This window comes from Lepisma saccharinum, chromosome 1 (genome assembly GCF_977018435.1).
Source record: "Lepisma saccharinum chromosome 1, izLepSacc3.1, whole genome shotgun sequence".
In the NCBI taxonomy this organism is placed as follows: domain Eukaryota; kingdom Metazoa; phylum Arthropoda; class Insecta; order Zygentoma; family Lepismatidae; genus Lepisma; species Lepisma saccharinum.
In genome coordinates this window covers 195857216-195869246 of record NC_139229.1, presented here as the reverse complement: position 1 = coordinate 195869246, position 12031 = coordinate 195857216, and the positions used below count along the sequence as shown (strand labels likewise).

General features: G+C 38.5%; 1 protein-coding gene across 2 annotated transcripts in view; it reads right to left on the bottom strand.

Annotated features, from left to right (window-relative positions):
• Window positions 1–6496, bottom strand: part of aop (ETS variant transcription factor anterior open) — a 150101-nt gene extending 143605 nt beyond the window's left edge. Inside the window, exon 1 of one of the 2 annotated variants that reach the window (XM_083110523.1) lies at window positions 6479–6496. The gene's annotated coding sequence lies outside the window, so the exon portion shown is untranslated. Of the gene's footprint in view, window positions 1–6282; window positions 6432–6478 lie in introns of those variants that run through there. The other variant, XM_083110513.1, reaches the window with a different exon arrangement.
• Between the last annotated feature and the right edge of the window lie 5535 nt (window positions 6497–12031).

Here is a 12031-nt window from a genome sequence, read left to right as displayed (position 1 = left end):
AATGAACAATTTTTGACAAATGTTTTTGGACACCACTCAGAAATATTATTCTCCACCCTTTATTGATTCAAACTGAAGTGGTGGTCTAATGATGAGAAATTCGTACAGATTACCCAGGGGGGTAAAGGAGGCATATTCTTTCCCTTAATAGTGATGCCCTGTCAAAAAATACTATTTCAGTCTGAAATTGCCATGTTCCTTCAATTATTTATTTATTTAATTTAATTATTAAGTATTTATAATAAATAACATAAATTACTGCGGCCGATATGAAATGATGTGTGAAATATATAATTTTCAGATGGACACTCATTTTCCGGGGGGGGGGGGGCGGTACCCCCTTGTCCCACCTTCCGGACGTCCATGTGAATGATTAAAAATTTCAATAAAAGCAGCCCTTTGGATCAAAACTAATATTTTATGAATATATTAGTCACAATTAATATATATATAGTGACAGATCCATTGAAAGGCATTACTCCAGTACTATCACTCACAACAGTTTTTGAAAACATTGGTTTTTAGTCCGTTTTTGGTCCCACCAGAAATAAAATCCTGTCTATGGCTGTGCCTGGGACACGTGCCCCGGTTTTCCTAAAGCTTTCCACGACGACGGAGCCAGGGGAAAAAATAGAAGGCAGAGGTAGCGGGAATATTTTCTGTGGGCAGTTAGTTAATATAGCCTAGTCTTACAAACTGTAATAAATGACTGAGCATTTATTTTTGCAGTTATTCTTCTTCCCTGGTAGAGGAACAGACTGATTGACTCCAAACAAGTTGGCTGGCTCCAAATTGCTTTCACTGTCTTGCATGAATGATAAATGCCTCAATGTTTGCTTATTTTATTTCAACTCTGAAGCACCGGGCAGTAGCCCTCTAAGCCGTTCCCAAGGTCATTTGGGGACGTAGGTCGCCTCCCGACGCGTTTAATCCACTCTTAGAGCAAGCTAGTAAAGTTAGTCATACACCCAAAGTTATTTCCGTAGCCCCCAAATTTCGGCAGCCCATTCTTTCAGCGCCCTCTACCTTTCACCTTCACCTTTCAGCGCTCATGGCAATTTCTCCCTACTCTCATTCAATTACCACTTCGTCTTGTGTGTCGTAAAATTCCTCAATGTTTGTTTGCTTTCTCATTCCAACTGTGCAAATTATTTATCAATGTATATAAATAAATAAATCAAATAAGACCCTTACGAAGCTGTCGCTTCAGGGTCCTTGGGAAGAGGGCTGTCCTTGTATGTGTCTTAAAATGTCACATTTTGTTGCATTTCATTCTAACTCTGAAAATTATTTATCAATATATGAGAAAGATAAAATAAGGCTCTCAGCGCTTAGCCCACAACTCCCCCTCAACGGGTGCAGTGGAAGGGGGGGGCGGCCGGCCACTCTTTCTCGTTCCTCACTTCACACATTTCTCCTGTACACCCTGAAATTGCGCCTAACGCTATATGCAACACACCAACACATTGCGTAAATTGGGTTGCCTAGTATAAAATGTCGTTTTCCAGAGAATATTGATGAAAGCTGTACTGCGTAGAAGAGAGGCTGGCACTTGAATGACTTTCGAGAGTACCACCCTTTAACCCCACCCCCGCCCCAAACCAGGCTATAATTAGTCTTATAGAATCATTGGTGATCCCAAAAAAGAGGAGTAGAAGAGGAGCCAGAATTTTCGTTCAGCTAGAGCCCAACGTTCGACAGGAAAAAAGCCGGGTGTTGAAAAAACGTTAGTGGTTAATAGGTCTGAGATTAGAACTGGTGATGATTGCGTTCATAAAATATACTTCAACTAACAATTAGCACATTCGGATACATCTTCAATTGCAATTGCAATTGCAATTGTTGGTGATTTAAAATGATATATATGCGTCTCGCCATTCTTGCAAACTCTGGTGTAATCAGCAAGTTCCTCTGAACAGTCATCAATATCATCGTTACCCCAATAATGCGTTCTTCATTCAAAGACAAAGGATGATATTCAAAGAAAGAGTTGAAGTAGTCGGTATACATCTGGTGAAGAAGGGTTTGTTGCAGGGAATAAGTACTTGTATGATATTAGTTATCCACTTCCGTTGTGAGTTTTTCCATTGTTGAGTTGCCTTCAAACTGGAATTTCAACCTTATAATGAAAGCATGATTTTCAAGTTCAGCACTACACGGGTACGTGTCATAGAATCTTTTGCAAACACTCTCTATGCCAGTGGTTCTCAACCTTCGTGAGACCGTGCTCTGGTAAATTCTTTTTTTTTTAGTCCATACCACGATCCCAACAATTTTACTTGTAAATACCTTTCTGACTTATTAAATATTAATACATAAATCATGGCATAATCATAAAGAGTAATAGTTCGATTATGTTTAGGCTTGTTGACAAATATAAAATTAGGTTTATATTGTTGCATCCAATGAACTTCTCACCATCCGGTATAATCGACGCCATGACTAGGTACTGGGTCGCGACCCGGCGGTTGAGAAACACTTCTCTATGCGTTGATCATAGACATGCGTAAAGGTCAAATTTCTCCATTGTCTGAGATGTTCTAAATACAACAAAATAAAATGCCCACCGACCTGAAGAAGCGCTGATACATTGGGACTTTCCAAAACCTACTAAAAAAATCCGCTCCTGGTCCAATGATGAAATTAAAACTCGTATCCGCCAGAACAGAGAGTGACGGAATGGCAGCGAAATAATTGGATAAAACCGGAACAGAAAAACTGCACGCATGGATTGTTGGCTTGTTCAATATATGGGAAAATAAAACACAACACTAGAGCGTTTCCGGCGCGGAATACAATGGACTGTCCGGAAGAAACACTGGTCCCGTGCAACCCACTGATGTGGCTCCTGATGAAGTTATTATGCAATCTCCATACATCGAGCTCGGTTACGAGGACTGCATCAAAAGAGACGCATTTGCAAAGCGCATTGTCAGGTCCTCTCCAAAAGCGAATTTTGTGCTTTATTCCGTAAAACTGCATATTTGAATTTGTCACTTTAATAAGAGTGTGGCTTCGTAATAAAAATGTGATATTTAATTGCTTTATCGTTATTGATTTGGTTTATTTTACTTCGCCTTCGCTTTTCTGCCACACTTTTGCGTTGCAGTCAGAAGCCCTACTATTGGCTGTTCACTCAGGTTCAAATAAATGGGCACCTGGGAAAGGCGGGTTAAAGGCGGCCGGAGGGTGGTGCTGAACACATCACTTCCACAAATTGCCGGGATTGTGATTGTGTGTGGGCCCTATCTTCTCCTCCCTCGTATACCTTCACTGCATGCTGCAATGGGTAGGGGGTTAGCTTTACCTTTTCATACATTGTGCACACAACCAAACTTGGAACCACAGAAAATTTTGCCTGCTGGAGGAGGAAAGTATCGCACTTATTTCAGTATGAAAAAGTTTGCTATTCGAGCGACGAGAGTTTAGAAACTGTCAATAAACATTGTCACTTTTGTAGGCACCCTTGCACCAACCAAGAAAGATTCGTTAGCATGGAAATGAAAAATTCTTGCCAAATTAACAGTTGCAAATAGAAGGTTGGTAGGGACAAAGAATTGCCTCTGGTTTTTCAGACCTTATTGGTTTGACTGCGAAGGAACAACAAATGTTGACTGACTAACGGGTGATATATGATTGAGCGTAAAGCAACAAGTTCTTGTACAGCGTAGAGTGTAGTTTTGAAGAGAGAAAGAAAAAAAAAAAAAAAAGGAAAAGTAATTTTGATGTTTTCTGGATTATGCTTTTCTCCTAACGTTGCAAGTGACATAAAACTTCAAGTTAACTGAAAAACAGCAATTCAAGTCATTTTTTTACATTAAATTTTGGGATCGTCCGCACTTAGGCTATTTTGCACCCGTTACATTATAAGGAGTCCAGCCCCTTTCCGTTACAAAGAACAACTCTAACGTTGCATAAGTAAAATCTTAAAATTTTCTGACTTCTGTTAAAAGCTGAGGCTGTAAAGAGGCACTCAGCACACACAAGGACAAAAAAACAGGACAACACACACAAAATTATACTGGCCATAGTGCCAGTCGCCAGAGCCTCGTTCGTGTGCAAAATGCAGTCCAGGGTGTACTACGTGGAAGTGAGGTTGACAGTTTGGTGTACTACGTGGAAAAGCACCCCTTACACCCCAGTAATTCAAGTATATAATCAGTATTTTTACATAATTGAATAAAGATTTATTGACCAAACAAACCAATAACTGAAAAATCTCTATGCTCCTTGTGGTGCAAAACATCAGCAACTACTCAACTCTCCGTGCATGATTATACACCTTTATAATTCTCATCTTTGTCGAATTGCAAGGGTGAAAAGTAAAATCATGTGCTAATAAACCGACAATAACAACTTAACGTTATTAAAAATTACGTCTGAGGTGGAAATACGGAAGTATAAAATGGAGAGGTGAATCTTCAAACTAGCTAAAATTGGTCTCAAAATTCCTAGCAATTCTTGTTAAAAATTTCATGATATTGCCGTTCATCCTTTCGATGTACTGTTGTAATGGACACTGCATACCTTTCTATATATCGTAATGTAACTTTTTTTTTTTCGATAATATTATCCCGTGTCTGAGAACTTCTAAATTCGTCATTATACGAAGATGCTACCCTAATATCATAAACATGTTACATAAGGGTGTGTTCATATGTAGAAGCTTTGTTGTCACAAACGAGGGGAGGTTCAAAGTTTGTTTGGTACCCTCTGACCTGTATGACCCTACAAGCTGAGTTTGATTCCAGAATACCTTGATTGCAAATCGACAGAATGAATCAATGGTCTGTTTTACCTGACAGAGGGTTAAGAAGCATGAATGGCATTTAAAAAAAATAAATCTATTTCAGTATTTGTATCTCTCCCCATGACTCTCTTCATTAAATTAATGAGTAACAGAAAGTGTGAGGAAATTTGATCTATTAACGAATCCTGAACTGAATACTAAACAATAATAAGATCAAAAAGGAATTACAATTGCCACATGATGCTTTGGTTTGTTTTAGTTGCTCGTTGATAGGACAAAGCAAATTGTCGAGGGCTCGAAATTTGGTGTACGTACTCGCTACAAGTCCTCGAAAAATGAAAATATATTTGATTTTGTTGCCTGGAAAAGAGGGATGGGAGGGTAGCACTCGTGACACGAGTGAAAAGCGTTTTGTTTTCGGAAATTTTCGTGATCAAGTCTAGCCAAGGCCAAGATACCAAATTTTCAATGGTCTAACTCTACAGTGTGGAAACCTTTTCCAAAGTAACACTTTCTGCTGAAGGTACTCTTTCTTCAAGTGGAGAACAGAGCAATGCTTATTCCTTCCAAGAGTAAATTAATTTAAATGTTTGTGCAATTAATTACCACGCAAATATAGAATTGTTTTAAGGTACAGCTAAAATATGAACCAATCCCTTAAATATGCACTAGAAAACTTGACGTTGTCCAAATATACTGAAATGAATTTGTATGTCATTTTGAAGGATATAAATTTTCATGACGGGGAAAAATACATATATTTATGCAAATATCGTCCAAATACTCATTTCTAGACAAATGGTTTATTCAATTTTTACTCTGGTATCTCGAGTAAGTAAATTCATACTCGTAGTAAGAACTTAATAACCTAAATTGAGTTTTAAATAATTTTGTTTCTTTATGTAGTTTTATCTTGGTAACGATTCTGTTTAATTTCATGTTTACCTATGCTGTATGTATATAGCTCGCATAGTTTCTGACGTCTAATTGCATAACAAATAGTCATGTTAGTCTTGAATAACGTATTCATCTCTTTGGAAGTGAATATTATAACAAAAAGCTTATCAAATTTTACTTTTAAACCAGATGTTGAAATATATAACCATTTTAATAATAAGTTTCAGAAGAATGCCCTCACTTTACCTTTGTAATTCATATATATCTTGGAGCTGAAGTTTATAGTTATCAAATTCATTTTAAACATACCTTGTAGTTTCCTTAGATTCCGACCAGAATTTCTCTCTAAACTTCGTTGCTCAAATCTCATCTCTGAGCTGAAGTTTATATCAAATTGCAAATGTAGCTTTTACTTCTTAAGTATGTACAATTCCGAAGTTGATTTTAGTTAGCTATACCTTCATAGCCCGTGTTGATCTCGAAGTTCAATTTGGCAACAAATAAACACGCTTTTCCATTGGTAAATCGCGTGCATCTCGAAGATAACAAGCTATCTATCCTTTACCTTGACAACTTCTGTAAATCCTTATTGCCGAGACGATGTAAGAAAAAAATAGAAGATTCATGACACTTACATGAGCACTGGATACACTTATGTCACTGTACAACACTGAAAATAATCCCAGAAGAACTATATCACAGATCTCTCGTAAGAAACGTACCGGCACCACACTCTTCCTGTTCAATTGCAGTTAGAACAAAAGACTGATTCTCCCACGCCTAGTCAGGGAGTGGAAGTGAAAACGAATGACCTTTTTGGTGCAGACGTACCTCTATAGCGGTGCGGGTGATCCCTTGATCTTCGCTCACCCAGCCACAGTGAAACTGGTCGCATGGTCGCAGGGGGCGAGGGAGGGAGGCAGGACCTACATAACATGCTCTAGTTGTCGTCAGCCACCGGTTTTCTCAAGCCCCGTACGCATAAAACGGCCACCGCTACTCGTCATACTTGGAGGCTCGGTAGAAAAGTGTGTGAAAGCCACGACGACTCGCCCACCACCGTGACAATCTTCGCATCAATTACCAACCCCCCACCTCCCCTCTTCCTTTTTTAAATTCGCATCCATGCTACGATAAAGCTCCGGTGTACAGTTAGCGGATGGACAGGAAAAGCGTTAAGGACGATGAGAGTGACAGAAGTTGGTCGAAAGGGGGAGAAAAAACAGGAGGAACTCGTAAAAAACCTTGTTTTCAACTCACTCTATGCAATGTTCGGATAACTGTCATGTGATTCTCAGCAGGAATCGAACCCGGAATTTCCTGATAACAAAGCTATCGGAGAGGTTCTGAAAGAATTTTCCTCTTGAGCTCTACACATTGTGTTCAAGAACTCCCCAAAGTATCTCCAAGGAAGCACAGTCCATTTTTGCCCCCTCCCCAATTTTCATTTTCAGTTATATTTTAAATGGATACAGTGGCGTATCCAAGGGAGGTTGATGGGGGTTATTAACCCCGCTTATGCTCCGTTGATTAGTCTAGGGTTATTTATTTACGCCGAACTTTTTTGAAGGCAGGGAATATATTGGGATCATAGAACTTTGAATGGCAGTACCAATGAAGATTTATGCACACTACTACTTATTAATAATATGCATAAAATATTCTTAAGGAACTTCACCTTTGTTAGATAATGAATACATTATGTTATATCTCTACACCGTCTTTTTACCTATAATAGCCTAAAAATACAATATAAATTAATGTACATTATAATAATAATAATTATTATTATTATTATGAAATACTTGGTTCGGACCTCCCTGAAACATATTTCTAGATACGTGCCTCCTTACAAGGGATTCTATTTTATTCTATTCTGTTTATCATAGCCTGCATACCAAGATATTCTACTACGTATTCTCACTCCAACATTTATTACCTATCTGTATGTTGTCTCTCTGTTGCGATTGGTTGAAATTCAAACTTCACTCTATTATCATTGTTATCCTCTTCATTATAAACCACCTTTACACTTGCAACTTCATGTGTTCTGTTCAATTAACAGTTACATATAGCATTTCAATATTTTCAATAATGGCAAATGTTTCACATTAAATGTTCACCAAAACGAAACATCACACTACAAGGTTTTGAAGAAGAATAAAGTTTTGTTCATAACTTACACAGACAAATTCTTGAGATACAATTGAGATACTGCTCTTGGTTGGTTCTTGTAAAATTTCGAAACAAGTTCTTAGTGTTTTACATAATTGAAAGATAGGTGGAAGTACAGATTGAAATCCTTGTAGATATTTTGTAGTAAGCAGCAAGTTATATCCCTTACATTGAAAGAGGAACATAAATTGTGAGTATTTTGAAAATAAGATCCTTAGGAAACTATTTGGACCTAAAAGGGATGAGGACAGGTGAGTGGAGAAGGTAACATAATTTAGAACTACATAATTTGTATTCATGTCCAGATATTATCAGAATAATTAAATCAAGAAGACTTAGGTGGGTAAGCCATGTGGCACGAATGGGAGAGGAAAGAGGAGTTCACAGGATTCTTGTTGGGAAATCTGATCGTAAGAGACCTGTAGGAAGGCCAAGACGAAGATGGAGGGATAACGTTGAGATGAACCTAAAGGAAATCGGTAGGGATGGAAAAGAATATATAGATCTTGCTCAGGATAGGGACAGATGGAAGACCTGTGTTGCTGCAGCCATGAACCTTCGGGTTTAAGAAGGCTAGAGAGTTAGTTAGTTATTTAAGCAGCAAGTTATATTCATTTTATAATACATTTCGGAAAACAAAACTATATGAGCAATTACAGAAGGCGAAATGGTAATGTAATAAATAATGTGGAACAATATGAAATTGAATGATGATAATATATATCAGAAACATCTGAGCACAATGAATGCAGGGGATAGAAAATGAGGACAGGATAGCAGAGAAGAGAATGCTCAAAGAACATAAATGGGAAAAACTGAAACAAAGACAGAAAGGAGTGCTGCGGCAATAACTTCGTCTAAACTGTTAATCTTTCAAACACAGATATTTTTTTCTAAAGTAGAGATTTGTAATAGTTTTATGGCATCCACTGGCGTACGCAGGATTTTTGTTTTTCGGAATGGGCTAGAGTGACGCAAACTTATGTGGACACATGGTGCCCGAGCCCACCCAATAATTTGTCACCTTATTATTATTTGCTTTTTGAAATCAGTAAATAAGAGATGTAAAATAGTAAGAATGCATTTTTGGTGTGCTTTAATGCCATGAAACATGGAGATATGAGATTTTTAAAAAAGGGTGACGCCCCTGGCTGCTTCTAGTGGGCGGCATAAACAATAAGACAGTTCGTATTTTTAGAACTTTCCATTCTCGAAAGTGGCAATTGGGGATCATTTTAAAGGAGTTTGCATTTACAACTCTGGTTTCTCTCGAGATTTGTTTGAAAATGTTCATTTTCTCAAAATTTCAGATGGGGCTAAAACCCCTTCAGCCCTCTGCGCATGCCAGTGATGGCACCATAAAATTATTTTGGATTTCAAATATCTAAATTATATTCGAAACACGTGTTATTCCGTTCTCAGCCAAGTAATATGAAATCTGATTCTCAGTATGGCAATCTAACGAGAAAAACCAATGCCTGGAACCAGCAATGATGAAAGTAAATATGGAAGAGCAGCATGTTTTTCTGGAACGCATACAAATACGCTGAGTAGCCACACATGTGATGCAACGTAAGCTCAGCAGAGAGGAAAAATGCATGTCAACAGCTCATACATTGTAAGAGAGATAATAGAGACGTTAGAGCTCGGGTGTTACTTTACTCATTATCCTTAAAAGTGTTTGTTCTCTCGCTCGACGAGAGAATGCAGAAACTCAATGCACATCTGCAATAAACATTAATTTCTTTAAGAAAAGAAAAGTTTGCGTGGATAATAAAAACAAGAACGGCAGATAACAAAAACCTACAGTAAATCACCACTCTCATCAGCGCAGTTAGAGTTTGAAGTGGCCACAGCAATCCAAATTCCACGCTTCAACTCAGCTTGGAGTGCAGCCATCAGCTTAATCTCTCTCTCTCTCTCTCTCTCTCTCTCTCTCTCTCTCACACTGTTGCAAGTCGCGCGATAACAATCTGGTTTCACCGCGCCAGCAACAAAGTATTTAACGAGAAGAAGTGAAGTCCGTTGTTTTGCGGAGGTTCCAGTCACGGTTGGCGACTCGTATGAAAGTCTTCTGGTGGTTTCCCTCAGTTGGGGACGCATTCCTTCCATGTCACCATGACGTCTAGGTCACTCGTACCGACGTTTTTTCTTTTCTCTCTCTCTCTCTCTCTCTCTCTCACTCTCCACGCAGCTCGCAAAAAATATACCGTACTGTCACTATCACTGTATCGCCTCGACTCTCGTGATCCATCTAATGGCCACTGACTGCACTACAAGTTGAAGGGCAACAGGCGTCTATTTATGGTCCATGTTCTGCAGCAAGGGTCATCTACTAAGATTTTGCAACCTCAATCCATCAGATCCCCGGAATCGCCCGGGAAGGGGTGGAGGGGGCAGTAGTTACCATTGGTAAGTTTCTCCCCCCCCTCAAATATATGTGTATTTTACAGAAGCAAATATTAAAAGAGGGGTCGAGGGGCGACCCAGGGTAAGGTGAAATGAACATATAACCTCTCCCTTGCCAAGACCGCAGTGCGTGTTCGATGAACACATCCTTCTCGAGGTGACCCTGATTTCGCTAAACACTGTGGATATAGACTGGGAAGTCGATAAAAATCCCTGAAGAGGGGCAGCAGCCTCTTCAGTACTGGCCTAGAGTCGATGAGGATATCAGTCCAAAAGAGTCTAGAACCAGACAGTCACAGGCGGAGTTGGAGCAACAGAATGGCTGTGACACTGCGAGATAGTAAACCCTCCAAACTGGCAGGCCGGAAAACCATAAGAAGGCAGCCCCTTCATTCGGCTACTCACCGTAGGGCTAATAACCCACGTGGCGTCGAAATGCATTTTATTCAGAGAAGGTTGATGCCGGAAAAATCAAATGGAAACGACAAGGCAAGAAAAGGAAAATGATTATTGGAACACGCTCTTCTCTGACAGAATGTGAGACAATAGAAGAAATGGAAAAATACAAGATTAAAATCTTAGGCATAAGCGAGACCAAAAGGAAAGGATCAGGAGAGATGCTGATGAATAAGGGATATACCTTAATATTCTAAGGAGTAGATAAGAAAGCAAGAGCAAAAGAAGGTGTAGGTATAATATTTGACTAAGAATGTACAAAGAAAATAATAAATTGGGAACCAATTACATCAAGAATATTAAGAGTAAATATGGAAATGGAGGAGAAGATATCATTTATTGAGATCTATGCACCTACAGAGGATGCAAATGAATGTGAAAAAGATATTTTCTATGTCAACCTACAGGATACTATGAATAAGGCTAAGGCCTTTGCTAGACATGTGATCATCATGGGAGACTGGAATGCCAGAATTGGAAATGAATCAGAGAAGTGGAACGAGTGTATGGGAAAGCATACAGCAGAAACAGTGAAAAATAGCAATGGAGAAAGAATGATTGAATATTCTATAGACAATAATTTACTTATAGGAAATACATTTTTCCACATAAAACAATACATAAAATAACATTTGTAGGAGAAAGGAGAAGAGCATGAAATGCAATAGATTATTTCACTTACACAGAAAACACAAGGTATGCAATACAAGATGTCAGAGTGTACAGAAGTGCAGAACTAAGCACCGAGCATAAATTACTAACAATAAAAACAAGATTTCAGGAACCTAAACAAATACAAAAAGTAAAGTACACAAAAATTAAAATAGGAGAAGTAAGGACAGAATGCAAGCAAAAGGAATATAAAAGCCAAGTGAAGGAAGAGTTGAACAAAAGAGAGAGAGAGATAGAGAGAGAGAGAGAGAGAGAGAGAGAGAGAGAGAGAGAGAGAGAGAGAGAGAGATAAGGAAGAAAAAGAAAAAAATATGAAATATTCTAAAAAGAGTATTGATTAAAACAGCTACAGAAGTTTGTGGCTTAACAACTGTAGCAGATCCAAAGAAAAGATCAAGATGGTGGAATAACTTGGTTAAAGAAATCGTTAAAAGGAAGAAACAAGCATGGAAGATGTACATGGAAAATAAAACAGAAGAGAAATGGAATGAGTATGTTCAGAGGAGAAATGAAGCAAAAGAAGCAGTCCGACAAGCAAAGAAAGAATCATGGGAAGAGTTTCGGTTAGAAATGGAGAAAATCTATCAAGGGAATAGTCGAAAGGTCTGGCAGACAGTAAAAGCAATGAAAGGAAAATATGGGAAGAGAATAAGAAACATAGAAGATGATTCA